This window comes from Corvus brachyrhynchos, unplaced genomic scaffold, assembly GCF_000691975.1.
Source record: "Corvus brachyrhynchos isolate BGI_N302 unplaced genomic scaffold, ASM69197v1 scaffold5, whole genome shotgun sequence".
In the NCBI taxonomy this organism is placed as follows: domain Eukaryota; kingdom Metazoa; phylum Chordata; class Aves; order Passeriformes; family Corvidae; genus Corvus; species Corvus brachyrhynchos.
This window is the reverse complement of record NW_008238321.1, coordinates 437,766-453,041: the sequence shown is the minus strand read 5'-3', so window position 1 is coordinate 453,041 and position 15,276 is coordinate 437,766. Positions and strand designations below refer to the sequence as shown.

Sequence of the window (15,276 nt, the reverse complement as noted above, 5' to 3'; positions counted from 1 at the left end):
TTAGTTAAAAAACAAGCCTTGTGTAATACAGTTTTACATATTCTGAAGTGTTTGCTGACAGACACATGAAAAGGTTGCCATCAATCGTACAGGTTTTGGTCCTTGAGGCTACAGCATTTCTATTTGGGAAATATTCAATATCATAACACAGTGGTGTGGTACCTGCTGTGGGGTGAGGAAAGGAAAATTAAAAAGTATAGCAAAACATTGAGATAATTCTTTCTTAGCACTGTGGGGGTCTGTGAGCCTACAAACCTGAGAGCCACTGCCCAGGAATCATTGTAGTACCCTGTAAGAACAGACTTCTCTCACCTTCTGGTCATATACAAACACAGTTTGGGTTTCTCATATGCCCCATTGCCTCCATTGTAGCAGATGATAATGATCATTAATTATCTTCACTGTGATTTGTTACCCTGCTGATAGAACAGTAATGCATAAGGCACTGCCTGTACTTTCTCAGTTAATCTGGAACTCCAATATCAAACACTGATCAAAAATGCACCACTACCTGATACAGCTGTATCATCTCTGCTCATGATTCCCCTGGTTTTACCATGTGCATTTCAGCTACACTGGGAAACAGATCTGTGGATATCTGAACAATGTATCCTGACACTACCTGAGCTTTTCTTTTCAACAGGAGAAATCTTGCTCATTTTGACCGGCAGGGAATATGGATTTGTGAACGAGTAATGGAAATGCACTATGCTGAGGACTTGGGTATCAGAGTGGTCATCTCTGACAAAGACCTCCAAGCCCCTCAGCCAGAACATCCCAAACCCTAAAAAACCCCTTGTGTATTATCTGCTAGCCCTGTGACAGAACCATGACTTCAGCTGCCAGGGTCACACTGAAATACAGCCTTTAGGAAACAGCAGAACTGCTAAAACCTGTACAAAGCAGCTCACTGTACAACAGGCAGAGAAAATCTGAGGTTACTCTCTTATTGCTTGAATTGCAGTTAGAACTCACATTTGACTTCAAATGAGAGTAAAACTGTCACGTCATCAGAGGCAAATGAAGAGAAATCTTGGAGGTGAATACTGCTCTCTGAGATCCAGGCACCTCCTGGGCTGTATTTGTTTATCACACAATACATCAGGCAATTCTTTGCTCACAAAACACTTTGAGGAGAATTTATATTAAAGTAAGCAAACAAACATGTTCACCAGTCCATAGGGCCTGAGGGGATTCATCCCAGAGTTCTGGAGGAGCTGGTGGATGTTCTGGCAGTAACCCCTCTCTATCATCTGCCAAGGGGCTTGGGAATCTGGGGAGGTCCCTGCTGACTGGAAGCTGACCAAGATTATTTCATCCTACACAAAAGGGCTTGAGGAAAGACCCAGGGAACAGCAGATCTTCTAGTCAAACCTCAGCACCTGGAAAATTTTATTACTAGCATATAGATTATATACTGGATACTGTTGAGAAGCCTTTAAGTCATTCTAAAGGAAAAAAGCTCTGCCCACCCCACTCTCAGAGGGCTCAGGGGTGCCTCAGGCACTCATGGCACCACATTATCCAGGGATGTGGAGGTGGGAGCCTCTCACATTATGCTCACAGCACACAAAACAGAAGAAAATAAAGAGTCTGTGAAAAAAACCCAAAACCGAAAAACAAACACAGAAGAGACTGGGGAATGAGTACTGCTCTGTGGGGAATGCTTAGAGCTGATAAACATTTATAGCCCAGGCATGCATAATTTTGAATCTACTGCTTTTAGTAGTAAAGTGACAAAACAAAGAAAGAAGCAGGAAGGCATAAAAAAAAACGTTACCAGGACAGCAATTAGTAAAGGGACACTTAGTGTAAGGCATAACAATGAGCAATATGTGTTAATAAAATGTTATATACTTTGCTTTTTTAAAAACTTTCACAATTCCTTTAAATAGCTAACCTCAAATAGCTACAGGCAAAAACCAGTGATCGATATCATTCCCTTATATATCTTTCCATTAAGCAGACTGAAGCCAACAGACAACCTTTCCATGAACTTACTCCGTTCCATATGTATCGAGACTGACAAATCATTATTCATTCCTCTAAGCACAACGGCTGTCTTAGTTCTTATGGATAGGAAGAAAAAAAAAACCCACACTTTTTTGGACAATGAAAAATTCTATCTTTATTCTTCTTCCTACTCCTTTTCACACAGCCCTAACTCTGTGTCCCAGGATAATGCGAATCGAATATAAATGAAATAAAGGGACTTCTATAAAGAAAATAAAGTCTTTTTTTTTTTTTTTTTTTGGTAATCCAACATCTAATTTCAAAAAGGAAATAGCTTCAAGACTTGCATGCTTTTAAAAGTATATGTCTGATTCTATAATGGTAGTCTAAGAAAATCACACTCCTTAAAGGGAAGTCCTGCATTTATGTTGTTCACAGTATTTTTTCTACCTCATGCTCTCCTTTATTTCAATTATTTCATAAAAAACCTTATTTTCCCTCATTAAACACTCCTGTTTTCTGTCCCTAAAGTGAAGAACATAAAATTTTCTTCGTCCCATATTTATAAAAGTATAAACCACTGAAGACTATTTCTAGGGGTCTCTGTAGCTCTACCTACTATAAATACTCCTAGGTCCTCCCTAACTATTCAGTTCTGAAATAATTAAACCTCTTTGGAAAAAATAAAATACTAGACACCTTGATACATCAGAGCTACCTCAAGGATTCAAATTGTGCTTACATTTCTGCACATATTCTTTTAGTCTTACCCTTAAAATAACTAAAACTAGATTGCCAGAGCACACTTCAAATGCTACAGCACACAGCTAAGAGAACAAATAAATGAGTTAGAATGCTACTCATTGTTTGCCTTTATTTTAGAATAAAGTCAAATATGATTTATCCTGCTGGCTGTTTCAGTTTCTTTGAAACTCTGCAATTGGGATTTACATCTTCTGTGCTGAGACAAGTAGGTTAAATTGCTTCTACAATTATTCTGCATTTGTTAGTCCTGCATGGTATTTCTTTCCATGAAAACACAGTGTTCTCTACACTCAATCCTTTGTTCTCCATTCCTGTTTCTCTCCTACTTCAGAGCATCACAGAGTGGCTGAGGTTGAAAGGGGCCTCTGGAGACCACGGTCCATCATCCCCTCTGCTCAGGGCAGGGGCAGCCAGAGCAGTGCTCAAACCAAGGGAGCCTCACAGAGAAAACTCTCCAAAAAAATGCCTCAGTAGAAAAGAAATCAAGCAAGAGAAGACACAGCCTGCAGTGCCAGGATATCCACGGGAAAGACACCGAGGATGGAACTGAGAGTGGGTTCAGGACTGAAATGTCTCCCTTCCCTCTCACCAGCACTGGACTGCACAGAAATGCCCCTAGCTGACAGGGAACCCTGCAGCCATCTGAGGGTGTCATTAAACATCAGCTCTCAGTGTCACTTCTTGGCAGCAAAAAGAAAAAAAAAGGAAAAGAAGAGTAAGTAGAGAGAGGAGCAAAAATTAATTGAATTCAGTAACTGACCAGAGAAAACAGCAGCAAGACTAATAGGGGAAATGGAAACATTCAGGAAAAACTTTTAATGAATTCTATAATGTTGCTTTGAGAAACCACTCAGGCATAGATCACCAGGAAAACAGATCTTGAGGAAAATGGCAAAAGCAGTAGTTTCTCCAGTAGAGTAGGAAACAACTTACTTGGCTCGCTTAGAACGACTGAAGAAAGGAACTGGAAAGAAAAGGAATATCAGGATTCTGAAAATCTATGACAGAGAAAAGAGGGAGAGACAATAACGGATGGTGTAACATGAGATGATAAAGTGGGGAATACAGAGGAGAACAAGATGACACAGTGGGAAAACAAAACGGGGGCAGAGTTTACATATGAATCTGAGTCCAAAATTTATGGAATTATTGTCATAAGATGAAAAAGGGGATGACACACACAAATAAGGAGAAAAGCCAGTGACTTCAAACATAAAAGAAGGTAACAGCTGCTCTCCTGTTTCACTAAGTTGGATCATCCACCACATCCATATTTCAAATAGTAATTAATTAAGTTGTACTGGAGCCAACAACAGCAGGGACTCTTTATTAATGAATGCATAGATCAGATAAACAACTGTGCTGAAGATGGATTTTACTAGTAAACTTTAGCACTACCATTTCCTGTAAGAATAAATATGCATAAAACAGTGTCTCTGAAGATTTTCAGAGGTATGAAAAGTAAGAATTCAGACACTATTTGCATCAGCAGCAAAAGTTCTATGGAATCACAAATGAACGACATCAAGTTCTGCAACAATTCATGATACATGAATAGTATTTCAGCATTTCAGAAAGAAAAAATTAAAAGCTATAAAAAAACCAAACCACCCACCAAAAAACACCACTCCCCTGACCCAAACAAAGATTTATTTTTCTATACTAAGCTTAGGAAACTGGAGTACTTTTCTGAGAATAATCAGAACCCACTGGCTGCTGTTCAATGTGCAAACCAGCCTAATTACTCCCTCTGGCTGGTACCAAAATGTTTGACTTCTGTCAGGGGCAGTTTTTCATCTGGACTCTGGAATACTGGCTGTACCTGCTCTGCTGCTCCATTTCAGAGCTCCAAGTAAATACAAGCAATGCACATGCAGACCTACCTCTCAGGAGATGGGATAAGCACCTTTCATCACCAGAGTCTCCTCAGCTCAAAACCACCCAGCTGGAGCCTTTGCACTGCTCAGTGTACGTGGGCACTACTCACTTTGTTGAGCAATAGTTGCTCCCTATTTTTGGAATAAGGTTCTACTTTCTTGCTCAGAAAGCTGAGTTTAGCTGTAGGCTGCTACTTCATTCCTTTATTAAGCATCCTTCAACACATTCAGTATCCAAAAATTTATTCATCGTAAAGAAGGAGTTTGGATACAAAACTGTTTTTAAAAGTTTATCCCCAAGTTTTCCAGATCCTAAGTACTGGCATTTAAGTCACATATAAAGCTCAAGGGAAAGGTCATATTTTTCATCTTTCTAGGAAGGAAGGACAGAAGGATGGAAAGACCTAAGTCATAAGTGCTTAGTCATTGAAGCTCAGTACCCAGCTACCCAAAGCAGAAGCAAGAAACACAAGAGAAACGTGTCTGTCTTTCTAAACAAATCTGTTTCAAATTTTGCAGGCAATAAAAAAAAAAAAAAGAAGAAAGACAAGTCACTCTGCAGCTCAAAGCAGGAGAAGAATTGCGAAGCCATAAAACAGAGACTGTGGAGAATCAGTTTTCATCTTTTCCACCTCCTTTGGGGTGAACAGGCTACAGTAGGCCAGAAACAAGAATTTCTACCTTGCCCTTAGCGTGGCATGGAAAGAACCCAGCAATCCACACACACATTTCATAGAGCACTATGAACTGGCTGCATTTTCTTTCATTTCTGTTCTGTGTAGCTTTAAATACAACACTTGCTTTTTTTTTTTTTTTTTTTTTTTTTTTTTTTGTCCTGTAACAAAGCTTTTTCCTGCACTATTCTTTCTTCGTATCACCCTGTATTTATTAATCGTCAGTTTACTTTATGAAACAATTCTTAGTACAACCTGATCAGTAAAAATCCACTTAAGCCTAGTGGCATGCCCCACACACCTTTTCATCAAGATTATTTGCATTTATATTTTATCAACCCCGAGATGCTCTAACCACAATCACAGTCCCAGTACCAGCACAATACATCAGGAATTTGAGATAGCCCTGCCCATGCAGGTGAAGTGGCACTGATTCCTCTTTCACAGGCAGAGAATTGTGACACTGCAATCAAGAGATCTGCCTCAGGAAACCAGGGATGCTGCTGAGAGAGATTAGATTGAAATCTAAAATCCTTGACACCTAGCTAAGTACACATGACAAGACTGTGGAGAATGCTGGATCTTTCCACCTTTCTGTAATAAAACCTGAATGTAATCTAAATAGATTTATACCATCTGTCTCTTGAATTGAAATGGATATGAACTCATATTTTCTAGGTTACTTCTACTATTGACTACTTTCCCTTAACCTTCTAAAGCTGAACACACTGAAAGTACTAGAACCAATACAATATTTATTTCTATCCTTTGAGACTACCTAGTAACACCCATCAACATCAAACCTTCACTTAGTACCAACCATCACACAAAAACTGAAATTCCAGCACTCTTGATGCAAGTATTTATAGCAAACCTCGTGAGAAAACTGCTAGCTGGACTAATCCTTACCCTGACATTTTGGAATATAGGATTAGAAGTCTCTCCAGCTGCTTTCTTATGAGACACAGCATCGGTCAGGTGGCAGGAAAGAGGGAAGTGTGTGCATCCACTGAAATCAGAGGCAGTACTCTCAGGCTGATATCACATTTTAAGAATATCCTGGGTACTTTCAGTGCAAAGTTCTGCCATTCCCTCAGTGCACCCATCCTCAACATTCAGAAATCTTACAGGAGAAATCGTGACTAATGGAGCACACAGCAGAGCTTCAGAAATCTGCACTGTAAATCAGAGCTATAATGAACAGTCACTGCTATTGGAATCCATAGCTGAGGCCATTTGCAAGGAAGTAAAGCCAGATGGGGATGCTTAATTTACTTTCACTTAGCTGTGGTGTTCTCTGCATAATTCTTGTACAAATCCCCTCAACACTCTCAGAATATTTTGCATAGGCAAGGACATGCTGGCATGCAACACATTAATCTTCATATACCAATAGACACAATGTGTGCCAATAGACACAACAACCCATAATGATAGAGCTTATAATTTCTCAGCTCCTCATTTATTTTCAGCAATGGAATAAGTCAAAAGTACTGGTGAAAAGAGTTTGTGTCGTTCAAATTACACTGTAAGCATTTCCCTTCCTCCCAGTTTTACCGTAAAGGCCAAAAGATGTGGAAAAGTAAATAATTTCTGCCACTCAAAATGCCCAGAGCCTGGACAGAGGCATGAGGATAAATCAGGAATATAGGCACAGCCACTCTCAAATACCCCCACAGCGTTTTATTGTAAAAGTTTAGGTCTCAACTTTTCTATCAGCTTTCAGTGTGCTGCTTGAGGAAGTTACTGCTGTGCCTAAACTGCGGAAAGGTGCTTTCTAAACGTCCATGGATTTGTGCATGGGAACACATCTATTACATAGATAAAAAACAGATCAGTTCAGAAGTCTTAGCAACATTAAACAAGACATTCCACTGCAAATATCTAATGCTAGTAGAAAGTTCACCCTGTTACATTTAAGAACAGATGTTTTGAAAGTAAAGATGTTTAGATAGCCTCACACCCTAAGGCAGAAAAACGCTGAGTTATAAATCAGCACTTACTTTTATATCTTCTAATAAAGTCAAAGTCGTTTTAAAAATATAGTTTTAAGAAATTAATTTCAACCCTGACCATTTTTCTTTCTTTTCTACATGCAATTTCAGATGTCAGCATTTATATATGGGATACAACATTGCACATTAACATGTAACAGACTTATAATTAGTCTTTGCTGATGTCAGCTGAAGACCATCCACACATTTCTATGCAAGGCTGCTTTCCAGCTAGAAAACTTGATATAAATCATATATTAATCATTTTTTTCGCTAAACTTTATCCCATATCACTGACTTAAAAAAGTAAATAGTCCCCTAAAACAAGATAGTATGCACATTGTTAATACTTTTTGCTCAGAAGATCAGCCACGTGTAAAATAGGTGTATGTTCATGTAATTGGCTACAGTATTTTGCTCCATGGTTAAATGCATGATTTCCTCTAATAGAATGCCAGTGGGGTCTACATCACATTTTCTACTTCATAAAGACCAAATGAGCTGTGACCACAGGCTCCCCCAACTTAATGGAAAGTTCACTTGATGACTTCCAAGTTTAAATTGTCCCTCTCTACTGCGAATCAATAGATTTAAAACACGTTAATGGATCTTTTCCCCAAAAGCTTTAATCCCAAGAGACTTAGAAAGTAGATCTAACTCAGATTTATCACTCTTGCAACACACCAAACCCAAGGTCCTCTACGTTTACAATATAACAACAAAGCTGAATTCATGGAGACACCTCCTTGATGCAAACCACACACCTCCCCAGGTACTCAGGTACCAGCAGCTTTCAATGTTTCCTTTCTAAAATGTTAGAAGTAGTCTTTACAAAGCTATGAAGTTTTTCTAAACAGTCTTTTGCTACTCAAAATTTATCTGCTCCCAGCAAGTACACAAATATCTGGATGAAACAGTAAATTCAATTCCATGTACATAAAGAAAGATGGAAAGCACCCACATGCAGCTCTAGCTGAGGATTTCTACATCTTTGCAGCCAAAGAACTGTCCTTATATTAAACAAATTTTACAAAGGCCTAATTTTTATTTGTTTATTGGTTTTATTGTATTTTTAGATGGCTACCTCTACAAGAAAATGAGACTAAATAAAATCAAGGACCTGTGTACCTAGAGATTCCCACTATGTTTACCAAGACTTGAAACATTCTATATGTAAGACAGATTCTATATGTAAGGTCTATACATAAGATAGTCTAGATGTAAGTCTTAATCAGCATTTTTCATAATTTCAGAAACCTTTAACACTTGATCACAGGCTAGGAACATCAGAACATAAATCTAGAGGCTGAGTCTGAGTCAGAAAAAGAAGGAAAGAGGGTGTGTGGTGGGACTGACAAGAACAGACTGATTCTCAAGGCACCTCAAAAACATTGAGGCAGGAATTAATGAATACATTCAAATTAGTTTTGCCAGTGGATAAATTATGATCAGGAAGTTAAATTAAAGAAGTTACAAGAATCAGGATGAAGGTTCTATACACACAGAGGTTCCCTTACAAATGGCAGGTGCTTGGAAGCTTTTGAGGGTCATCTCCAGAGACTTTTTGTCACAATCACTGGGACAAAGTGGAAGCAAGAAAGAAGAGAATTAAAACAGAAGGAACCCAGAGTGAATGTCACCTGAGGTCAAGGCTGGTAAGTTTATGTTCTGAGGAAGGGGAAGAACACTTAGTGCTCTTTTGGAGAAAGCTGAAACTTTTAAGACATTAATAGGCTCCAAAAGGGAGTCAAGCAATTCCTAAAAAAGGAATATGGTACCTAGGCCCTCTTATAAAAGAGAATAAATTTATGAGAAATCAGCTTTTTCAAAGCACAGCACCTAGAATGGGAACTGAAAGCACCAGCCTAAGTGCACAATGAGAACCACAGAAAAATCAATGATTCCAATTTGTAAAGAAAGCACAAATCAAATATTGTTAATATGATATATAAGCACAATATAAACTATTTGTACTACACACATTAAGGATAAATTGCTTGAATAAATTCTATTTTTATGAAAAAATACTGCAAACAACATGCTGACATGTCAGGAAAGTGAAAATGACAACAGTGATGTTATTAGTACTATATGCTACTTCCTAGTGATTTCCCAGGATCATCTATTTTCACTTCAAGCAGCTGTTTAAATCCCTTTTTTGCCTCACTGAATCTAGTTTTGTTTTACATTCATTATATAACTGGTGGAGTCTATTACTTCTACTATTACTATGATCCTCACTTCATTGCAAACAAGAAAAAGAGACAATGCTTTCCCATTCTGAATTTCAGGAGGTATTGATGGTTTCAGCAGGGGACTGAGTTTTGGGAATGGAAATAGTGCTGGTTGCTGCATTTTTCTTCCCTCACAAAGCAAGTAGAAAAAAAGAACAATCCCTGACGTGGCCAAACAGAAGAGGAATATGTTACCACACTAGAAAAGGCCAAATCCAGCTGCAAGGATGAGAGAACAGAGAACTTGTGAAGAGTCCTTCCATTGGTAGAAGAATCCAACCTGCTACCAGCTCTGCTTTTCTCAGCCTAGGCTTTCACACACTGCAGATCATCACCTGCACTGACAGACTGATCAACTCAAGCCCCTCTGCCTTCTTTCAGGCTCTTTTTAAATTCAGGCTGCAGAAAAAATCCTAAGCATTATTTACTAATAAAAGTCCAGATTAATATAAAAAGAGGTTTGGGGGTTTTGCCTCTGTCCAACAGATGAACAACAATTTAATTTAATAGCTCTGGAGAGCACTTACAGAATGAACTGTAACTGAGGGCATAAACATCTCCATCGTGGAAACTACCATTGCAAAAGTATCTTTCTCACAATCTCAAAATAGTTAATAGATGGCCATGAGTTTGCCAAAAGATACATTTTTCTTCACCCAGGGACTGTTTCTTCCCAAAGGGTCTGAAAAGCAAGAACACCGTGGAAAACAGAATGGAGAAGCTGGAGCAGCTGCCGTCCATAGAAGTTTTTGACTAGAAGATGAATAGAAATAAAAGGTTGTGATTGCTCCTAAAGGAACTTGCTCCTTCCAAGATTAATCACTATGAGGGCTACATTTTTAATACTACCCTACTTAAAAAAAACTTATTTCAGGTTGTTAATTTTGCTTATCAAATATGCCTCATTTACTCAAATACTTTGTTTTATTTTGTGAAATCATTAAAAATGCACCACAAATTAAAAAGTAAACAATCCAGCTGCTGCTGAAACACAGTCAGGTTAGAGTTTTATTCTGAATATACCCAGGAAATAACCAGGGTAAATATTTGTATAATAAAACTGCCTCACACTACTTGCAACACTATCACTTTTACTGCTTTTTCTACAACTTCCAGGTAGTGAAATGGGCTCAGCAGCTCAGCCTCCCTACTAAAATAAATGCACAGGTCCGTGTGTGTATTTGCAAACCCTTCCAGGACAAACAGAGCTGCAGAATAATTGGGGCCAGAAGGACAAGCCTCTAGAGGTCAATGAGCTCCAACTGGAGCTCTTACTCAAACTGGACCTACTTTCAAAATGAGGTAAGTTTTCTCATGGCCCTGTCTAGTCATGCTTTCAATACCTTCAAGTATGGAAAGCCCCCAGTTTCTCTGGAACTGCTGTGAAGAAATTCCTGCTCCTCCCCTCTCCCATTTCCAAGAAGCATTTCGCCGGTGCTGCCTGCAACCACTGCTTCTTGTTCCTTAGCTGTGTCCCCCTGAGAGGACCCTCCCTCCCCCTGCCTGCTCTCCAATCTCTTTAGAAGTGTCTGACAGCAGTGCCCAACATCATCTGCTGGGACACGACCTGCTCCAGCCTCCACTCAAACCCTTCCTGGCTCTGGAAGGCCCAGTGGAACATCACGTTCCAGACACAGCCCCAAGAGGGGCTGGGCAAGGGCAATCATGTAGCCTTCCTTAAGTCCTACAAAAGAATCACTATCCAAGTGTTAATGCTGGGACAATGGGAGCATGTGGAGATAAGATTTTAATGGAGCACATGAAGAGCAATCCTACTACCAACAGTAACACCCATGTGCTCCTGACTCAAGAGTGAGGATGAAAATCAAGGAAAACTGTCACTTAGTTGTTAAATATCTTCATTAGACCAGAATGAGGATAATTACTGCTCACAAAATTCACAGTTTGAAAAATCCTCATCCATTTTCTCTCCTGTTGATGCAGCACATACCAAAGGGCTCACACTGGGGGCATTTCTGCACACAGCACGGGAGGGAAGGGAAGGCAAAATTCATCAAAGTATAATAGAACGCTTGCCTCAAACCACTTCCAATCACTTTATATGTCCCAGAACCACGGAAAATTGTTATTAAGCTTTCTCTTGTTTGTTTATTACTAAAATATATTTGGAATACAGAACACTGTACAGGTACTGCTTCAGCCATGGTTCACCTGTTGCAGATTTGCTGAAAAGAAGCACTGACAGCCCCTTCTTATTGGGTCCATTATCAGGCAGCTCCCCTCCCTTCAGCCCCTGGATAAGAACATGTTCAATGGCCCCTTTTTAATTACCAGGCCTGGCTGGGGAGGGTGGGTGGCTAAAGGACAAAGCAGCGGCCAGTGAAGGACATTTCTAATCTTATCTGAGGTTCCTTTGGAGAAAGAAATACAACTTGTATCTCCACCCCAGTCATTAGTCAGACACAAACAGCCGCTTGACTTGACGTGGTTATAAGCCGTGTTATCGCCGTCCCGCTCCCGCTTTGTGCCGCTTATCGGGAGATGGATGAGGGCCCAGCAACAATTCCACTTAATGGGGTTCCACATATTTCCCACCAGAGTGTGCATGGCAGAGGGATCCACACCCGGGCAGGGAATGATTCACTGCCCTCGCCTTGCGCAGGAGAAAAGGCTTTGAACAGGAAGTTTTTTTACACATTCTCCTTGTACAACTCATCCTCTTCTAAGGACCCACAGCAGCAAAGCTTTTTCATTTCTTCCCCTTTTTTTGCCCAGTATTTTCAAAAAAATAAATTCAACAAACCATAGTTTCCAATTATAATCCAGTAGTTAAGTTTTTCATTCAAGCTGCATTTTGCAGTAAGTAAGGGTTTCCTTATTCTAGTCCTTCTGGTTTTCAGGTACTAGAAAATATTAAAAAAAATATAAAAGCTACTTCACAACAATTTTACAGATCCTTCTAATTTATTATTCCAAATTATTATCTACAATTTTTAGTAATAACTCTAATATATACCACAAACTTAACAATTTAAATTTTCCATGTATATTTCTAAGACTTGTATATTTGCATTTTAATCATTTTAACTGAATCTTATGCTGCATAAAACTAAAATTTTCAAAAAAAACTTTTGTATTAATTTGTATTTTATGTTTAAGCTATTACCTTTTTGCACTAAAATATCAACAACACAAGTAATTATTTCTCCATATTGTAGCTTACAGATTTCCATGTTTCAACTATCTACAACTGCTCAAGACTTCCTCCATTTCCACAGCATTACAATTGTTAAATCATCATGAGTTTCAAAGTAACTGAGTTACCTCAAATCTACTGGTTACTTGCAAAGGATTAATAAATGGAATTTTAGCAGAAGAAACATACACTAATAAAAGACACAGAAATTATATTTCAGTTATCATATCGTCCATGATCCTTTTAGCGTTTCATTGCAAACTACTACTAAAATTAAATAATTAAAAATAAAGATACCAGAATGTTTTTTTTCCCCGTCCTTTCCTTTCCTCTCAACTTCAGTTCTATTTCAGGGAAACTACTGATTCCAATCTCCTTCCTCACTTGCTTATGCCAGCTCCATCTTACTTCCCTTGCTTTGGCTGCAGAATCACTCATCTCCAGAGGGCTGTGCTCAGAACCCAACCCAGTTCCCTCCAGTCTGCCCACACTGGTTTGTGCCTCAGAACTCCAGAAGAGAGGAGGATCTGTAAATTTAATTATCCCAGTGGAAATAGGGGGCAACTACAGACTCCCACAAATCCTCTCTGCAGGCTCTTGGGGATTTGTGAAGGGACCCTCCACGTCCCTTGGATGTTTGCTGTTCCTTTCCAACAGCCTTGTCCTCTTCACTCTACTGTCCCATTACAAGCAATTAAACCTGAGATTTAACAAAATGACACAGACAGTGAAAGGGAGCCAGGTGACTCCCAATATTCTGAGAAAATTCCAGCTGAAAATTCCAGCTGTGGCCACAGCATGTAACACACTCCAAGTGCACAGGGCGGCACTGCTAAAGGAGTGCTCTGCTGCCAGAAAGCAAAATCAAAATCTCTATTGAAACAAATATTGTACATTACCCTGGCAAAGCTAAAAGTCCAAGTGGGACAAGAGAGACCAACAAGAGAAGTAACAAAATGGAAATCAGCTGGGGGATGCAAGCAGGATATAGAGGCAACTCTTTGGAGAGAGGGAGGTTTCTGCACTGACATTGACTGAGATGAAAACGAGTCACAGTCACACTTTTATAGCAATATTTCCTGTCTCCAGGTGTTACTTTGTACTGCAACAAGGCTGGGATCTATGTCTGAACATAAATGTCAGCTGCCACTCCCGACTCTGGGACACCCAGCCTGGGCTCCATCTGCTCCTTCAGCAGCACAACCTGGAACTCCAAGGTCAGATCTACCAGACCCCATTAAAGACGATGCAAAGTGGAAAACATTTGAAGTATAAAGCCATGTGAACAATTATTTTCCAGCTATTCTTTTTACTTCTCTATTTCTATTTGCAAAGATTCCACTTATTTCAATTATTAACTCTGCTGATATTTTAGCTATCAAGCAGCAAGCAGCTATCAGCAAGTTTGTTTGCACCTTTTCTCTGTCAAGTCATTCTTTTGCACAGAAATTTGAGTAATGTCCTACTGAAATAAATAAAACCAAGACATTGCTAAGTTATTTATCAGCATTCTACCAGTGCCTTTTCCATTCCATTTAAAAAAATACATTTTGCTCACTATGAAAGGTTGAAGACAGAGGCTTAGGAGGTACGATCTGTACCTTGGCATGTAATGACTATTATGTTCCTTACACAAAGCTCATCATTACCTCCTGCTTTTTTCATGACAGGACAACAATTGCATCCAAATTAGCTTTTGAATAAAGCACTTCCCTCCATCAAAAGTCCAAACTTCCACACATTCCTACTTGAGGACTCAATAAAAAGCAAAAATAGACAATAAAAAGAAGCTAGCAAACTCTAAATATATATATTTGACTATATTTGTAATGTGTAAATCTGCTATTTAAAAAAAACCTGTGAAATTCAACCCCCTATTCTAATTCCAGAACTTTGTTTCTAAAAATATAATACTCAAGAAGTGAAAAATACTATCTAAAATGTTCCATGCATTTGATTTCCATGCAATTGTCCACTTGTAATCTGCAACTGCTTTATGTTTGAACTAAAGATTCAAAACATATTTTTTACTGGTTTTAGTCCACAAATTATAACAAAACCTGAAAAATCTAGTTGTGTTTAGTGAGCAAACTATGAGCTCATTTTTCAAACTTCAGGTCAGGAGCAACTTCACTTACTGTACACTGGAAAGACACCCAGCACATCTTATAAAACACAGTTAGGAAAAAGATAGTAAGAATCCACTGTAGTTTGACTCTTGACCATAACACAAGTCACTTTTTTAAGGGGAGGGGGAAAAAAACCCCAACAAAATGCCCAACACAATACAAAATTCAAGCAAAGTAAAAGAGGTGTCAGACAAAAAAATGTTATATGCATGCAGCACATAATCAGTTGGTTTTATTTTAAAGATATTTAATAAGAAAACTCAAAATGAGGCTGCTGTTAGTTCCTCTTGATGCAAATAAAATCAATGAAGATGATTTTGTGCCACAGTCTGTTTCTGAAATGTTAAGCCATCAAATCTAAACAGAAAAAAAAATAAATAAATGAACCACACCCAACCAAAACCCCAGCCCTTAACAGAGATAAAACTGTTACAGAACACACGACATTATGCTGAAAAGTGAAGCTGCAATTGCCTAGTACACCTGGAATTAT

General features: G+C 38.8%; 1 protein-coding gene across 16 annotated transcripts in view; it reads right to left on the bottom strand.

Annotated features, from left to right (window-relative positions):
• The window catches only part of RBFOX1 (RNA binding protein, fox-1 homolog 1), a 1,116,883-nt gene that overhangs the window by 695,583 nt on the left and 406,024 nt on the right, over positions 1–15,276 (bottom strand). Inside the window, exons 1-2 of one of the 16 annotated variants that reach the window (XM_017733920.1) lie at positions 4,602–4,651; positions 3,652–3,682 (exon numbers count right to left, since the gene is read on the bottom strand). The exons of the other annotated variants lie outside the window; for them this stretch is intronic. The gene's annotated coding sequence lies outside the window, so the exon portion shown is untranslated. Of the gene's footprint in view, positions 1–3,651; positions 3,683–4,601; positions 4,652–15,276 lie in introns of those variants that run through there. 16 annotated transcript variants of the gene reach the window in all.